This window comes from Mustela nigripes, chromosome 13 (genome assembly GCF_022355385.1).
Source record: "Mustela nigripes isolate SB6536 chromosome 13, MUSNIG.SB6536, whole genome shotgun sequence".
Lineage (NCBI taxonomy): Eukaryota > Metazoa > Chordata > Mammalia > Carnivora > Mustelidae > Mustela > Mustela nigripes.
The window spans coordinates 101,755,506-101,772,008 of record NC_081569.1 but is presented as its reverse complement, the minus strand read 5'-3'; the positions used below and the strand labels follow the sequence as shown (position 1 = coordinate 101,772,008).

The 16,503-nt window shown below is 39.2% G+C and overlaps 1 protein-coding gene across 2 annotated transcripts in view; it reads right to left on the bottom strand.

Annotated features, from left to right (window-relative positions):
• FBXO34 (F-box protein 34) overlaps positions 1-16,503 on the bottom strand; it is an 80,559-nt gene that overhangs the window by 26,364 nt on the left and 37,692 nt on the right. The window contains exon 1 of one of the 2 annotated variants that reach the window (XM_059373260.1): positions 7,256-7,339. The exons of the other annotated variant lie outside the window; for it this stretch is intronic. The gene's annotated coding sequence lies outside the window, so the exon portion shown is untranslated. Of the gene's footprint in view, positions 1-7,255; positions 7,340-16,503 lie in introns of those variants that run through there. 2 annotated transcript variants of the gene reach the window in all.

Sequence of the window (16,503 nt, the reverse complement as noted above, 5' to 3'; positions counted from 1 at the left end):
AAAAAAAAAAAAAAAAAAAAAAAAAAAAAAGGCAGTATTAAAATTAACATTTTTCAAGCATGGCCCTAGAAAAAAGGAAATGGGAAGGCTCAAAAGGCAAATTTTATCAGAAAATCAAATTATTGTAAACTTTCTTTTGGGTCTTAAACAAAGACTTAAGTCCCAAAATGCCTTTTCTAAATAAAAGTTGCACAGGTATTTTAATCCTATTCCACTATCACATTTCTACCCATATCCCACAAATCCAGTAACAGAAAAATTCAGTGAGTATCCAAAATAATACTGAATAGAATTATGTTAAAATTTTAGAAAGGAAGCAATTCAAAGGCATCAAGAAATTTAAAACTTGATTAAACATCCTTTAAGATCATCCAATCTTGGGGCACCTGGGTGGCTCAGTGGGTTAAAGCCTCTGCTTTCGGCTCAGGTCATGATTCCAGGGTCCTGGGATCGAGCCCCACATCGGGCTCTCCGCTCAGCAGGAGCCTGCTTCCCCCTCTCTCTCTCTGCCTGCCTCTCTGCCTCCTTGTGAACTCTGTCTGTCAAATAAATAAATAAAATCTTTAAAAAAAAAAAAAAAAAAAAAAATCATCCAATCTTGTTATTTCATGCTCAAAATAAAACAGAAACAAAGAAAGTGTAATGTTTATTTGGTTTCCTGAAAAGAATCCTCCTTACTCTGGGAATTATCAAAGAACCATGAGATGACCATCTAGCCATGTCTTTAGACAGGACCAGAAAACCCAATTTTATCACCGAACTCTTGAGCTGACAAGGCTCTAAAGGTTAGCTTATACTAAAAATTAGTGTAGATTTATTAAGTCATAATGAGGATCAAAATTCCAATTTCAGAAATTGGAGTACCTGAGTCCTTCATTCATATGTGTCTCCTCTCCTGGTCCCAATATTATTAAATCAGAAGATTTGGGTTACAAGTGAAAAAAGCAAAGAAAGAAAAATAACCTAAGGAATAATTCAACCAGGTAATGATGAATCCTCATGTACATACAGTTTTTGACTCATGACTAATTATACCCCCTTAAGAACCAAAGAACTTGGGACGCCTGGGTGCTTAGTCAGGTGTCTGCCTTCAGCTCAGGTCAGGATACCAGGTGGGATGAGTCTCGCATCCATCTCCTTGCTCAGCAGGGAGTCTGCTTCTCCCTCTGCCTGCGCTCTCACCTGTGCCCTCTCTCTGACAAATAAATAAAATTTTTAAAAAAATTTAAAAAAGAACTTCCTCAACACAAGAAAATTCAGGACCTCCACCCCTTCCTAAAGGCAGAACAAGCATAGCTTACAATTTTTTTAAGCTCCTCCTTAAAGCCTCATCAACTTCGGTTTATTAAATACTTTCTTGTAATACGGTCAAATGGATTTTAACTTCCTAGGTATTCATAATCTTCTGAGCTTGAGCTAATTCCCTTAATTGTTCTAAATCTCTTCAGCTGCTAATTTAACGAGACCATGTTCTTTCTTTCTTTTTTTTTTTTTTTTAAGATTTATTTATTTGGGGACGCCTGGGTGGCTCAGTTGGTTGGATGACTGCCTTCAGCTCAGGTCATGATCCTGGAGTCCAGAGAACCCCATCGGGTTCCCAGCTCCATGGGGAGTCTGCTTCTCCCTCTGACCTTCTCCTTGCTCATGCTCTCTCTCAAAAAAAAAAAAAAAAAAAGATTTATTTATTTGAGAGCGAGGGGACAGGAGGGGCAGTGGAAAGGGAGAAAGAGAATCTCAAGCACACAGCCCCATGGGGCTGAGATCATGACCTAAGCCAAAACCAAGAGCTCAGACACTTAACCGACCGAGCCACCTAGGCACCCCTAGATGAACGTTCCTTCTAAAGATGCCTGACTACATCCATTACCATCCAGCTCTCCCAAATTTTGAGTCTTCACATTTTAAAACTGAATAGTATACTGACTTTAAAGAGAAGAACATACTGGAACATTCATTCTTGCAGTAAATGTTATTCCATGGAATTAATTTTAAAAACATTTCTAATGTTAAGAATGGGAAGAGAATACAAGAGAAAAATTCAAAATATGCATCAATTTTAGAAATAAACTGCTTCTTAAAGACACTTTGCACAAATCTCCAACAGCCCTTTCCTGGGCTGCCATGCAGTGATTCTCTATAGTTTTCAGGGCAAATTCTCTACCCCACCCTCCCGAAATTTCTAATTAAGTACAATCAGTTCCCCATATGGGGCTGATTGATTGGGAAACAGTTTTAATAAAATGTGAATTTTGTGTTTGCTTTTATTAGAAACACTAAGTGTACATTCAAAACTGCACTCAGAGAGTACCTGGGTGGCTCAGTTGGTTAGGCATCTGACTTCAGCTCACGTCATGATCTGGGGGCTACTGGGATCAAGCCCCACATTGGCTCCCTGATGAGTGGGGAGTCTTCTTCTCCTTCTCCCTCTGCCCCTCCCATCACTTGTGCTCGCTTTCTCAAATAAGTAAATAAAATCTTAAACAAAAAATTGCACTCAGCTTATATAGAAATACAGAAATATAAAAAACACAAGCACACATGTCAAACATCTTTTAAAAAAATTTTTTTAAATACATGTCAAGTCTACACACCATCCATACTGTTCCCTTAGAAATTTTAGAATACTTTGCAGCAACACATGTGAATTCACTAAGATGTTCCAGGGCTCCTCAGACAGACCAGAAACTGGCAAAGTGTTCCATCCAAGTCTAATGGCTCTAAATACAACCTAAATGTGCACTAAGGGGCCAGCCCAAGAGGCCAGACCTCCAGGTTTGTGTATTATTAAATCTCCACCTGGATGTCTCAAACTTGACATGTCCAAAATCAAAATCCTGATTCCCTGTGCACATTCCACACCACCCTTCCTCGGTCCTCCCCATTTTGGTGAACAGCAACCCTATTTTTCCAATTTCCAAAGCCAAAATCCTTGAGTCATCCCTGACCGCATTTTTCTCTCACAAACCACACCAGGAATTCCCATTGGCTCTTCCTTCTAAAATATACTCAGACTCCAACTACAGCTGACCCTTTAACAATGAGGGAGATTAGGGGCACAGACAACCTCCCCTCTCTATACAGTCAAAAATCTAAGTATAACTTTTGACTCCTCCAAAACTTAGCAGCTTACTGTTGACCAGAAGCCTTACCAATAACAAACAGCTGTTTAACACATATTTTGTGTATGTATTACATACTGTATTCTTAGAATAAAGCTAGAGAAAAGAAAATATTGGGAAAATACATCTACAGTGCTGTACTATAAAAATAACATAAGCAGACCCATGCAGTTCACACCCATGTTGTTCAAGGGTCAACTTGTACCAGCCACCACCTCCACTACCATTCTGTTCTAAGCCACCATGATTTCTTGCCTGCACTAGTTCTCTCAATTCTACTCCTGCTGGTCCACTCTCAAACCCAGCAGCCAGTGTAATCCCATAAAGGAAAAGGGAAATTCCATCTATCATTTTCTTCTGCACCAAACCCCTATTAAAAATAAAACCACAGGCCCAAAATGGCATCACTTGGGCTAGGCGAAGTCAGTCACCAAATGAAGTAATACCTGACCTAACTGCAGTATCGACCTCCCCTAGAAATGCAGTCTTATCCAGTCAGTCAGGAATTTTCTGATTAGGAGAAATGAAGTAATCTGTCACAAGGACCCACTCCAGTCCCCCAATGGAAGATGGAGTAATCAGCATAATCAGACCCCTTGCCCTTCCCTTTAAGGGAAGGGATCTAGCCCAAACCCCCCCCCCTTTTTTTTTCTAATAACCTTCTTGCTCCACCCTTCTTCCTATAAAAACCTTCCATTTTGTACATATCCTTGGAGCTCTCCTTTACTTACTACGTGGGATGCTGCGGATTCATGAATCACTTAATAAAGCCAAGTAGATCTTCAAATTTATTTGGATGAATTTTGTTTTTTAACACCCAGGTATTTACTGTATCACTGACTATTTCCATCTTTCTGCTCAAGGGTCATCTTCTCAGAGAGGCACCCCTTGAATATCCACATAAAGAAGTGCTAGTCCCCACATTCCTATTCCTTTTATCCTTTCTTTACATTCTCTGCAACAACTGCTCCCTCCCTCCTGACATGTATCCATGTTGGTGCATCTTCCTCTGACTGAGTATCAGCTCAAGAAGACTTCTGTTCACTGCTTTATGAGGCCTAAAAGAGTATATTATAGACAAAACTTGTTGAATAAAAATCTCACCAATTGTTTCAGGAGAACTTCAATGTTCTAAACATCAAAATGTCCCCAGAGTTTGTATAAGTAGGAGTGTTTCGTGCCGGTTTTCCTGATAGTAATTTATTAAACTTGTGCTTTTTTAGGGGCACCTGACTGGCTCAGTCAGTAGAGCATGTGATTGTTGATCTTGGAGTCAAGATGTCGAGCCCCATGATGGGTACAGTGGTTTACTTTTTTAAAAATGCTTTATTTGCCATCACTATCCATATTATTTGGCTAGTCCAAAATGGATTTTTTTTTTTTAAGATTTTATCCTTAAGTAATCTCTACACCCAACATGGAGCTCAAACTCATAACCCCAAAGATCAAGAGTCGCATGCTATACCAACTGAACCAGCCAGACTCCCTTCAATAGATTATATTTTGATTTACCTGAACTCTCTAATTCTATTCATAATCTAAAGGATTAGATAGTCCTCTATATTTTACTAGCTACCTGAAAATTTGGTTTTGTTTTCTGACACCCTCCAAAAGTCATGGTAGATGTTTCAGGTGACAAATCTCAAATCCTGATCTATTTTTCTCTCTCCACCAACCCTCTCCCCAGAACTAAGCTTTAAATACAGCTTTAAACATACTTAAGGAAAATCTCTGAGATTCAGATCCCAAATAACCTTTCTCCATAGCAAGATCTAACACAAGGCAATTCAAAATCTAACCACGTAAATTAAATTTTCAAAGATTACATCTTTGACCCTTGCCCACACAATTTGGGCCAATCTAAAACTCACTTTTTACCTTTGCCTCATTTAATTCCCTAAGTCCCCCTGACCTTCCCTACCAGCTGTCTTCAACATGTATGACATGGAGGTGAAGGGTGCATTAATAAGCCTTAAGAGGAAGCCACTTGATAATTATCAGGCAGAAAGTAAAGCCCATCTAGATTTGTTCTGTCACATCTTTGCAATGTGACAGAACCTTAAGTGGGGATTTTACTTCCTCTACAAACTATTTCATCTGTGACTTGTGTTTGCTGAAGATATTTAGACACACCTTGAGCAGGCCTGTTGTTTAATCTACAAAAAGGTATTTGGATTGTCTTAGGTCCTTCTGAAAAGCGATGGACCAGCATCCTGCCCCACTTCAAAAATGAGTTGGCTTCTTGTTACTATGGTGATGAGCACCCTGTGAACAGAGACAATTTGCCACTTGCTTAAAATTCAAAGCATTTTGGGGCACCTGGGTGGCTCAGTGGTTTAAGCCTCTGCCTTCATCTCAGGTTATGATCTCAGGGTCCTGGGATCGAGCCCCACATCGGGCTCTCTGCTTGGCGGGGAGCCTGCTTCCCCCTCTCTCTCTGCCTGCCTCTCTGCCTACTTGTGATCTCTGTCTATCAAATAAAATAAATGAAATCACTGGTTGTTAACCAAAAAAAAAAAAAAATTTCAAAGTATTTTGTAGCTTTGTTTTTTATCAGGAACAAGGTGAGAGGAGCAGTAGAACCAATTATGGAATATATTTATAAACACTTAAAAGGAGTGTGTTTCTTGATTCTGAATAGCAAGATTTTAAATTGCTTAGTTTACAGGAAAAAATGAGCGAAATAAATGGACTGAAGGAAATAAATGTTGGACTATATTCTAACATGAACAGCTCTATACCATTGCTGAACTTGCCGCTGCTACAGATTTTCCAGAACAGAGGTTCTTAGACTGTTTTTCAGATTGGTCACACATACACAAAACACATTAGTTTTCTCACTTGCATTAGTCTCCTACTAATCTCCTACAATGAGTTTTGTGTATGTGTAACAACCATCAGTCTGGAAGGGAAGAAAAATCCACTTGACCAGGTGTCAACCAAGTAGTACAAGCCCAATGCTCCTGAACCATTAGCAGTTTGAAGGAAAGATGCTACAGTGCAATAAATTCCTAAAAGGAAACAATGCAGCGCCTATTCCTGATTTTCAAAAAATTCTTACCAAACAGGAAAACTTGACCTTAATAAAAGGAAACTAACATAAATTTATAGAACACAGCATATCCAATAGCAAAATATTAAAAAGATTCCCATCCTATATCCAGGAACAAAACAAAGATGCCAGCCAGCACATTACCAAAAAACAGAAACTAAAATATTCAAAGGGAAGAGACAAAAATCTCTCCTTATTTGCAAACTACAGGTTATGGGGTTTTCCTGTTAAAAATCAAATTAAATATTACTTGGTCTAATAGTTCAAAAACTTACCAGACAAAAGATCAAAATATAAAATCAAACAAAAAACACTAAACAAAGAATTACCACATGTTCCAACAACTCTATTCCTAGGGATATACCTCCAAAGAACTGAAGACAAGACACCCAAACAGTTGTACACAAACTTTATAGCAGCACTATTTAAAACAGGTAAAAAGTGAAAGGTGAAAACAAACCAGATGTCCATCAGTGGATGACTGGATAAACTACGGTATCTGTATACAACAGATTAATAAAGTGATGGTACAAGCACTTGTAGAGAGCAAGATGGGAGCACCTGGGTGGCTCAGTCATTTAAGCATTCAACTCTTGATTCTGGCTCAGGTCATGATCGCAGGGTCATGAGAGCAAGGCACATGTTGGGCTCTGCATTCAGCAGGGAGTCTGCTTGAGATTCTCTCTCTCTCCCTCTGCCCACCCCTCAGGAGAAAGCAAGATGGAGTCACTTGTATCAACCAGGGGACTGTGTCAAGCAACGTCACAAGCAGATAAGGGTACTATAGCTATGAGGTATCACCAAGAAAAGTACCAGTTAACACCACCCCAGAACTGATAACGAGCAGAAGCAGAGGAGATCTGCAGGGTCCAAAATTGATTAAATCCCTTTAAAAAGAGAGAATTTTTGCAGCAAACTGTCAGATTCTTCAGACATTGACCCTTCTATGTCTGATCACTTAAAAAAGGCATTTGCCACCAAAGGCTCTGCCTGACTGACCTTCAAACTGAGATCATTCACTCCTTGAACACTGTAAGCAGTAAGTGCCAAGGGCTGACCCAGACAGGACAGAGGCCTTACTTACCTCAACTGTGTGCTCACGGACTGACTGCTCAGGCAGACTTCTCATTTGGTTTGTTAACTCCCTGCCCCCTGTGTTATCATGTTTGTTGTGTGACTTGTGTTCTGCTTTGTGTGCCCTGTAAGAAGCCAAGTGAATCATGTGATGAAATGTCATTGAGTTTGGAATCCTAAACCTGCTTTATAATTATGTTAACCCTGCTTCCTGAGTGAATAAAGACACAGCTTCTGAGGGCACCTTCACAGCATGCTCATCACAATACTACAACATGGATGAACTTTGAAAACAGTATGTTAAGTGAAAGAATCTAGACACAAAAGATCCCATATTTTATGATCCATATGCAGGAAATGTCCAGAATAGGAAACCTACAGAGACAGAAAGTAGATTAATGGTCGCCTAGGGGTTTGTTGGAAAGTGGGGACAAGGGGTCGGAGGTTAGGGAGTGACAGGTGTGAAGTTTCTTCTAAGGGGTTATGGAAATTAGGTGATGGTTCCACAACTTTGTGACTATACTAAACACCAGTGAACTGTATACTCTTAAAAGGCAAATCTTATGGCATGGAATTTATATCTAAATTTTAAAAGAGAACAGTCAATAAGATTTGTGGTGGGAAAAATAAAATTCCCAAAACATACATAAAAGCTAGAGTAATCAAAACAGCATAGAGATCAGAAATAAATAGATCAAGAAAACAACATTCTAAATGACTAAAGCAGGATGTTTGAATAGACTGAGAAAATTGGATATCTGAGTGAAACGTAGATGCCTACTTCATCATAAAAACTTACAAGTGCCAGAATGAGTAAAATGTAAAATCCAAGGGTGCCTAGGTGGTTCAGTCAGTTAAGTGTCCAATTCTTGATCTCAGCCCAGGTCTCCATCTCAGGGTTGTGAGTTCATGCCCCGAGTGGAGCCTACTTTAAAAAAAAGTAAAATCCAATTCTGACAAATATGAATGATTCTAAATTCTTAGTGGGAAGTAACTCCTCGTTCCTTAAATATACAAAATACTGACATATCTGACTAAATACTAATTCTAAATATTTATTTGTGGAGAAGACACCATAAAGTTAAAACATAAGCAAAAGACTAGGAGAATAGTATTTGTAATATATACAAAGGATTAATTTCCATGATATTAAAAACTTCACCCAACCAATGGAAAGGAAGAAGGAAAAAGGGGACAGTATTTTCGTATAATTCTATTGGCGTAAAACAAAACTGAAAAGACTATGTGTAATTTGCAAATACATTAATGTCCAGCAAACTGGTCAGTTGGGAGGCGAGTTAGGGACATTTTTTTTTAAATCTATTTTCAATGTTTGGGTTTCTGACCACAGTATATACACTGATTTTATAATACCAAAAACAATTTAAGAAGGAAAAAAGTCTGAGAGGCAAACTTTAAGTAGGTGAGGGACACTAAAGGATTTTTAAGGGGAAGTAGCATGGTTGGTTCAGTATTTTTGACAGATCCCTGGTGCAGCTTTATAGAGAATGGATAGGAGACACACCAGATTGGAATCAGTATTGCTTCATTTCATTCAATGAATGTTAAACACCTACTGGGTCTTGGCACTGAGGTAAGCACTGGGACCAGTTAGAAATGTCACAAGCTATCCCTCCAAAAGGTCATATATACCTACTTTGGGCAATGGTGCAAAGGAAATAAAGGAAAATACCTATTCTTTTTAGTGGGAGGAGAAGTAAGGGATATATGTAAAACTTTTGTCATTTTAAGGCATCGGTAGATAAAATCTTTCTGATATTCCTTGTATTACAAGAGGACCAGGTATTCCTGATAAGTAACCCATATTTTGACAACTCACTGAAGAAAAAAAAGCAAAAAAAACAGTATCAGCCTTGCTCTTAAAAGTAACTGTCTTATTTTCAAGATTCTTTGACTTTGGAAAGTCCAAGTCCTAAAAATCTCTAAAAGAAGAAATTTCAAAGCCTTCACTAGTCATTTTCTGTCCTTTTAAAAATTCCGTGGTTTTGTCAAAGATGAATAAAAAGAGGACACAATATTAACAGACCAAAAGAAAAACATTTTAGTGAATCATATAAAAGATATTTTTAATTATGCCTTAATCTGCATTGGTTTCTTTTTAGACGTGTTCCCATTTTATCACAGCCATCTGCTATTTTCACAGCAAGCCAGTTTTAACAAGTTTTAATAAAGACCATGACTGTACATAAAAATTTTTTAAACTTTCTCACCTTAAAACTTACTTAAGTGTCCCCTAAGTGAAAGGAGGCAGAAAAAAGAAACTGCTGATAAATTTGGTGAAAAGTTCACCCTACCACTTGGCTTAGGACATTTCAAAATCTGAGCAGTGTGGCAGCAGCTCAGTTATACCTTAAGGCTCGCTGCTTTACCATCTACGGCTGAGGAAAGGAGCTCTTCTGAGGTTGCTGGTCAGCAGGCAATCACTGTCATCTTGACAAAGCCTACTACCGAGTGAGTTTTTCTTAAATCTACCACAGTGCTACCATAATTCTCCCCACACCATGCAGACAAGGTCCCTCATTTATAGATTTCCTATTTCACATGCATGATGTGGGCAACACCAAGGTAAACCCAAGTCCATTTCTGAGGGCTTGCATTTATGGTGTGGTAAGTATGGTATGCATACTAGTCACAGGACCTAAGTATCTCAAGACAGTCCCAATTTCACAGTATTCTATTGTTTTCACCTACGGTGATTTGTTAAAAACGTGGTGATGATTTAATAGTTAGACTCATGTAAGTTTTTTTAAGTGAATAAAGTTCAAAACATGGGAAAAAAAAAGCTTTTCAGGCTCTCCATAGAATTTTGGTCCTGAGCACATAACATATGGAAAAAAACCTAACCTAATCCTCTCGACCAATCCTGAGAAAGAGATGCATTTCTTCCTAGGCAGGAGATCAGAAATTACAAACGATTTTTTTTTTTTTTAAGATTTTATTTATTTGACAGATAGAGATCACAAGTAGGCAGAGAGGCAGGCAGAGAGGAGGAAGCAGGCTCCCTGCGGAGCAGAGCCCGATGTGGGGCTCGATTCCAGGACTCTGGAATCATGACCTGAGCCGAAGGCAGGGGCTTTAACCCACTGAGCCACCCAGGTGCCCCTAACAAACTATTTTTAAAAATGCAACCAAACAAAAAGAAAAAGCCAGGGCGCCTGGGTGGCTCAGTGGGTTAAAGCCCCTGCCTTCCGCTCAGGTCATGATCTCAGGGTCCTGGGATCAAGCCCCGCATCGGGCTCTCTGCTCAGCACGAAGCCTGCTTCCCCCTCTCTCTCTGCCTGCCTCTCTGCCTACGTGTGGTCTCTATCTGTCAAATAAATAAATAAAATCTAAAAGAAAGAAAGAAAGAAAAAAAGCCATTAGCACATATGAAGAGTCTGACCTGGATTTAAAAACCAAAAACAAAACCCTCTAATTAAAACACAAAAGGTGGTGAAGAACGTAGAGACAAGAAAAAGGAGCAATAAGCAGTGGTTGCCAGATGCCCTTTTTGCAGAAATGTTTTGGGGTTTTTTTTAAAGATTTTAATTATTTGAGAGAATGAGCAAGACAGGGAGGGAGCAAGCACAGGCAGGTGAGGGGTGGGAGGGAAGCAGGCTCCCGCTGAGCAAGGAGCCCAAAGCAGGACTGAACCCCAGCACCCTGGGATCATCACCTGAGCCAAAGGCAGACGCTTAACCAACTGAGCCGCCCAGGCGCCCCAGAAATGCTTAATTTATCAACTGGATACTCCTGTATTTATATCCTGTTACATATTTATTCTTTTTATCCACAGCTAAAACCTTTCAGGTATCTTAAATGCTAGAGTGGCCCACATTCTCTTTCTTAGAGATTACAGGCAATTGTTTTTACTTGAGCTACTACCCTGGTACCCTATGACATTCCTACTCTGACCTTCTCCAAAGGTAACCATCAGTAGACAAGGGGGGATCTCAATGGACTATGAAGTGGCCTGGTATGAAATTAAAGGAAAGGAGAGTCCAACCAACCCAATTACATCAAATCTAATGTGGGGAAAGGGCACTGAATTTGAGCAGAAGAGGTTACAAGTGGAGACAGAGTCTTAAGATTAGAAGACTCACTAGATGATGGAGTAATCAATGTCTGCCTGCTTCAGAGTGGATTAGAAGACCAGGGTCACCAGATCGAGCCACTGAAGGACAACCGGAATCACTATAGACGTAGGATGATTAAGTACCCTCAAACCAAACTATGTGACCTGATACTGCACTATGTGTTTCCTTACGCCCCCACACATCCACATAAAAACCTAACAGCAAGTCATCTGATTTAATACCTACTTATAGTTACTTCCTGCTTTATGAAAAGAAAAAATCTCCTAGAATCAGAAGAATTATTTCCTGACTGTATTTATAGGACTTGCAAACCAGCAGGGGATTGGCTAAGCCTATTCAGAACACCCTTAAATTGCTAAGGTTATGTACCTATTTATTTCAAGAATTATATCCCAGACTTCTGGGTAATACCAGATGGTGGACTAAACACACAACACTATTTGCTGATCCTTCCCCAAACACCTATGTATTGTATTGTAGTGTAGTGTTTTGTTTGGTTGTTTTTTTTTTAAGATACAAACCCAAAGGTACAAAGAGTACTAGAGATTATAGCCACACATTTTGGAAAGCTGAAATATAAATGGCTAAAAGGTAAAGGACTCAAAGACCCAAGAAAACTGAATCCTAAGGTAAGCATCAGGGAACACTCCCCCAAAAGGATAAGCAAGATAAAATGGGAAGGGTTAACAGAAAATCTTCCTAAAATGAAATTCCCAGATGCAGTCTTTCAGACAGGCAGGCAAATGCCCTTCCTTCACTCTTAAAACAGGCTGAAGGTAATCTAAAGAGAGTTAAAACAAAGAGTTATATGGACCAAGGAATCACCAGATAAGATGAAGGCAGTTTAAGTTAATATATGTACTAGATCCCTATCCACACTGTGTTGGTAAAAGTAAATGTTTAACAACTACCTGGGGGGAGCAGGGGTGTCAGGGGAGGAACAAGGGGAGTTATTTGTAATATCTGCTAAAATTTTTATGGTATAAATACTCTTACCATGGCTGCTTCAAGCTAAAAAATACCGCTATAGGCAGAGTTCAGAAGACAATGCATGGTAACCTATCATTAAACAGTATTTCCACCATATAAATTAGATGTAAATAACACCAAGAGCTTCCATAATAACAAAATGTAAAAAAATAATTAGGAGGTGGTGAATTTTTAGTATTACTGATGTGATTAATATAATATTTCATTTTAAGTTTGTTTAATCTTTAGTAACTGTTACATTTAGCAAATGACTCACAAAGTTCCTAAAAATTTAAGAATTGTCTCTGATTTGCCAATACTAGTCACCAACCCTAGCTCCCCCATCAATACCCTTTCCCAAAAGGCTTTCTCTCTTCTCTCCCTCTCTCACTCTCGCTTTTATTCTCCTTCTCTGACAAATAAATACATAAAATCTTTTTTTTTTAAAGATTTTATGTATTTATTTGACAGAGAGAGATCACAAGTAGGCAGAAAGGCAGGCAAAGAGAGAGAGGAGAAAGCAGGCTCCCTGCTAAGCAGAGAGCCCGATGCGGGACTCGATCCCAGGACCCTGAGATCATGACCTGAGCCGAAGGCAGCGGCTTAACCCACTGAGCCACCCAGGCACCCCAATACATAAAATCTTTAAAAAAAAAAAAAAAATTTGTTTGGCCAGATCTTCCTATGGTGAAGCTGACAACTGCTAAGTCCTACTACATATTCAGAGCTTCCAATCAGCTTTCTAAGATCCCACTACTAAATATCAGCAAAAGCCAAGAACTGTAAGGCCTCTCTGGCATAAAAAAGATGAAACAGAAAAACCAATTTGGAAGGGAGAGCAGGGTCAGCTTCATAGGTGTGTGACCTACACAGTCAGAGTGCCCCGCACTTAGAAGAGCTCTGTGTTAGGTTTAATTCTTTACTGTTATTGTCTTGAAATTCTTCAATAAATGACCGACACAGTCACTCTGTACTTGGCCCTGCAAATTACAGAGCTAGTCCTTACAGAGTTTATGCAAACAGAAGAAAACTCTGGGGAAAAAGACAGCATGAATATTTTCAGAAACATAAAAGAAAGTATCACAAATGTAAAGAACAGTAAGCTTTAAAAAGAAAAGAAAAGAAAAACTAAGTGAAAGTGAGCAAAACCATGCCTTCTTGGTAATTAAAAAATGCAATAGCCAAAATGAAAAACTCATTAGAATAGCAAAACAAGACTGGAAGATCAATTCAGCAAGTCCAATACCTGAGTAACAGAGTTCAAGAGAAAATAAGAGGGAAAAAAAGGAAAAAGTAGGGGAGAAAATTGGGGTGCCTGGCTAGCTCAGCTGGAAGAACATGCAAATTTTTTAAAGATATTATTTATTTGTCAGAGAGAGAGAGTGCAAATGCATAACAGTGAGCACAAGTGGCAGGCCTAGAGAGAAGCAGGCTCCCCACTTGGCAAGAAGCCCAATGCAGGACTCGATCGCAGGACTCTGGGATCATGACCTGAGCCAAAGGCAGATGCTTAATGGACTGAGCCACTCATGCGTCCCATGAGCATGCAATTCTTTTCATTTTTTTTTTTTAAGATTTTTTTTTTACTAATCTGACAGAGAGAGAGAGATCACAAGTAGGCAGAGAGGCAGGCAGAGAGAGAGGGGAAGCAGGCTCCCTGTTGAGGAGAGGGCCAGATGGGGGGCTTGATCCCAGGAGCCTGAGATCATGACCTGAGCCGAAGGCAGAAGCTTAACCCAGTACGCCACCCACGCACCCGAGCATGCATGCAATTCTTGATCTGGAGGTCATAAGTCTGAGCCCCACGCTGGGTGTAGAGAGTAATTAAATGAATTTAAATAAAGAGAGTGGGGAGAAAGTCATGAACAAAGTAGTTCCCTGATTTAAAGGGTTCATCCAGTACTCAGCACAATGAACAGAACCAAACTCACACTAAGTCACCTTACCGTGCAATTTCCAACACTGAGAAACAAAGAAAAGAACCAATCACATAAATTATCAGGAACCTAACATATCAGAATATATTCTGCCAAAATAAAAGCATAAACCAATAAACAGGAAAACAGGAGATCTAGAAAACAAGAAATCCAACACAAAGAGGTAAGATGTAAACCCAAGACGCTGGTGAGGAAGTCCCAGGATAAGAGCTGTGCATAAAAATAGTGGCAACCACTCCAGATGGAAGCACATCCTTAAGAATACGGTAAACTAAGTGAATGTCTGAAGTGTCAGAACTTCCTGAAAGAAAATATGGACAAGATACAATCTGAACTACATTAGTGAGTAGTTTCAAATTAAATGTAAATAATAACAAAAAAAAAAATTAAAATTTCAGGGAAACCCAAAAGTTGTATAGAAAAGTACAAATTTTCATAGATTACTCTGTGGCTTAACTGTGAATAGCATGTTCAATTTTTTGTTTTTTAAGATTTTATTTATTTGAGAGAGACAGTGTGTGGTGTGTGCATGTGTGCATGAGCCAGGGGTGGGGGAGGGCAGGAGCAAAGGGGGAGGGAGAAATAGACTCTGTGCTGAGCAGGGACCCCCCCACACCCTAATGAGGGGCTAAGCTCCTAGGATGCTAAGATCATGAAGCCAGCCAAAGGCAGACACTTAATGAACTGAGCCACCCCAGCACCCCACATGTTCTGTCTTAACTGTGTACACACTGAATATCAATTTAACCCAAGTTATAAACAACTACATTAGGACCAGAGAAGAAAAAGTAAAAAGGGTATCTGGGGAAGTCAAAGAAGAACTAAACCCTGGCAGAATGGGAAATCAAGAAATACTGTCTAAAGCTGAGAAATCAAGAAATCAGAATACAAACATGCTGTTTTATTCAGAACCTGCTACCCCCAAATATGGTGCCTTGGCATACTGAGTATTTTAAACTGAAGAAATGTGAGAAAGAGCAGGTGCAGCAAGGACTTTCTGACCTTCCCTTCTCTCCTGAAGCAGGGCCTAAGATCTTCAAGTAAGAGATGTCCTTCCTATACCTGGAGGAAAGAAACATCCCTTTCTGTGAAGATGGAGGGATACAGACAGAAAGCCAAAGGAAATGGCTTTGCTAAGTTTCTCTAGTTTAATACCCTTAGTTTATACTCTTCAATACGATCACATTTTTATGACATTCCACTCTTCCATCAAATGTAGTATAAAAATACTCAGGCTTAACTATTTCTTTAGGTCTTCATTTCCTTATGAAGCCTCCTGTGTCATATAAACCTTTTATTAAATAAATTTGTATGCTTTTCTCTTGTTAATCTGTCTTTTGTCAGTTCAACTTACAGGGCCCCAGGTGGAGAACCTAGAAGGGTAGTAGGAAAAAAAATCTTCCTCCTCTACAGGAACACAGAGATAAATACAAAAAGAATCCGCTGCAAGAAATTAAAACGTATGCCTCTAGAGAGGGAGAGTGGGTATGAAGTGGGAGGAGAACTGCTGCCTTTCAAAACACATCTTATAAAGCTATTACATCATTATGCACATTTAAAACTTTAATAAAAAATACAAAATAAAAACATGAGAAAAACAAGCAGAAAAACTTCAGAATGTTTTAGATCATGACTCCCCTTTCATATTACAAGTTTTCTCAAATTTCTCCTTCCATTTGTTGTAGTTTTTCCAAACTTTCTACAAAAAATATAAAAAGTTAAGCATCTTACTACTGTCTAATGATGTAGGAAAGATGTTAAGGTTTGAAACCAATGGCCAAGAAGGAATTCTTGAAATGTCTTTGGAGCAAAAAGGCGGTTTTATTAAAGTATGGGGACAGGATCCATGTGCAGGAAGAGCTGCACTGGGGTCATGAGGAGAGGCTGATTATATACTTTGAAGTTCGGAGAGAGATAGGGATAGCTTAAGTCTCTAAGGAATTTTGGAAGTAAGGTTTCCGGGACCTTGAAGGGGCTAGTTGTTGTTAGGAAAAGGCCATCTATTGCTATCTAATAAAACCTTGTCATGAGACCCTTCAGATTTTTATCAGTGGGTCATATGCTTGGGGGATGCCTGCAAAAATATATCTTGGGAGGTAGAGATAAAGGAAGTTTCCAAAGGAATTTTTATATGTTAAAGTAGACTTAAAGGATCCTGGGGGGTCAGGCTAAGATTAAGAATCACTTTTGCCAGGGCTCCTGGGTGGCTCAGTGGGTTAAAGCCTCTGCCTTTGGCTCAGGTAATGATCCCAGGG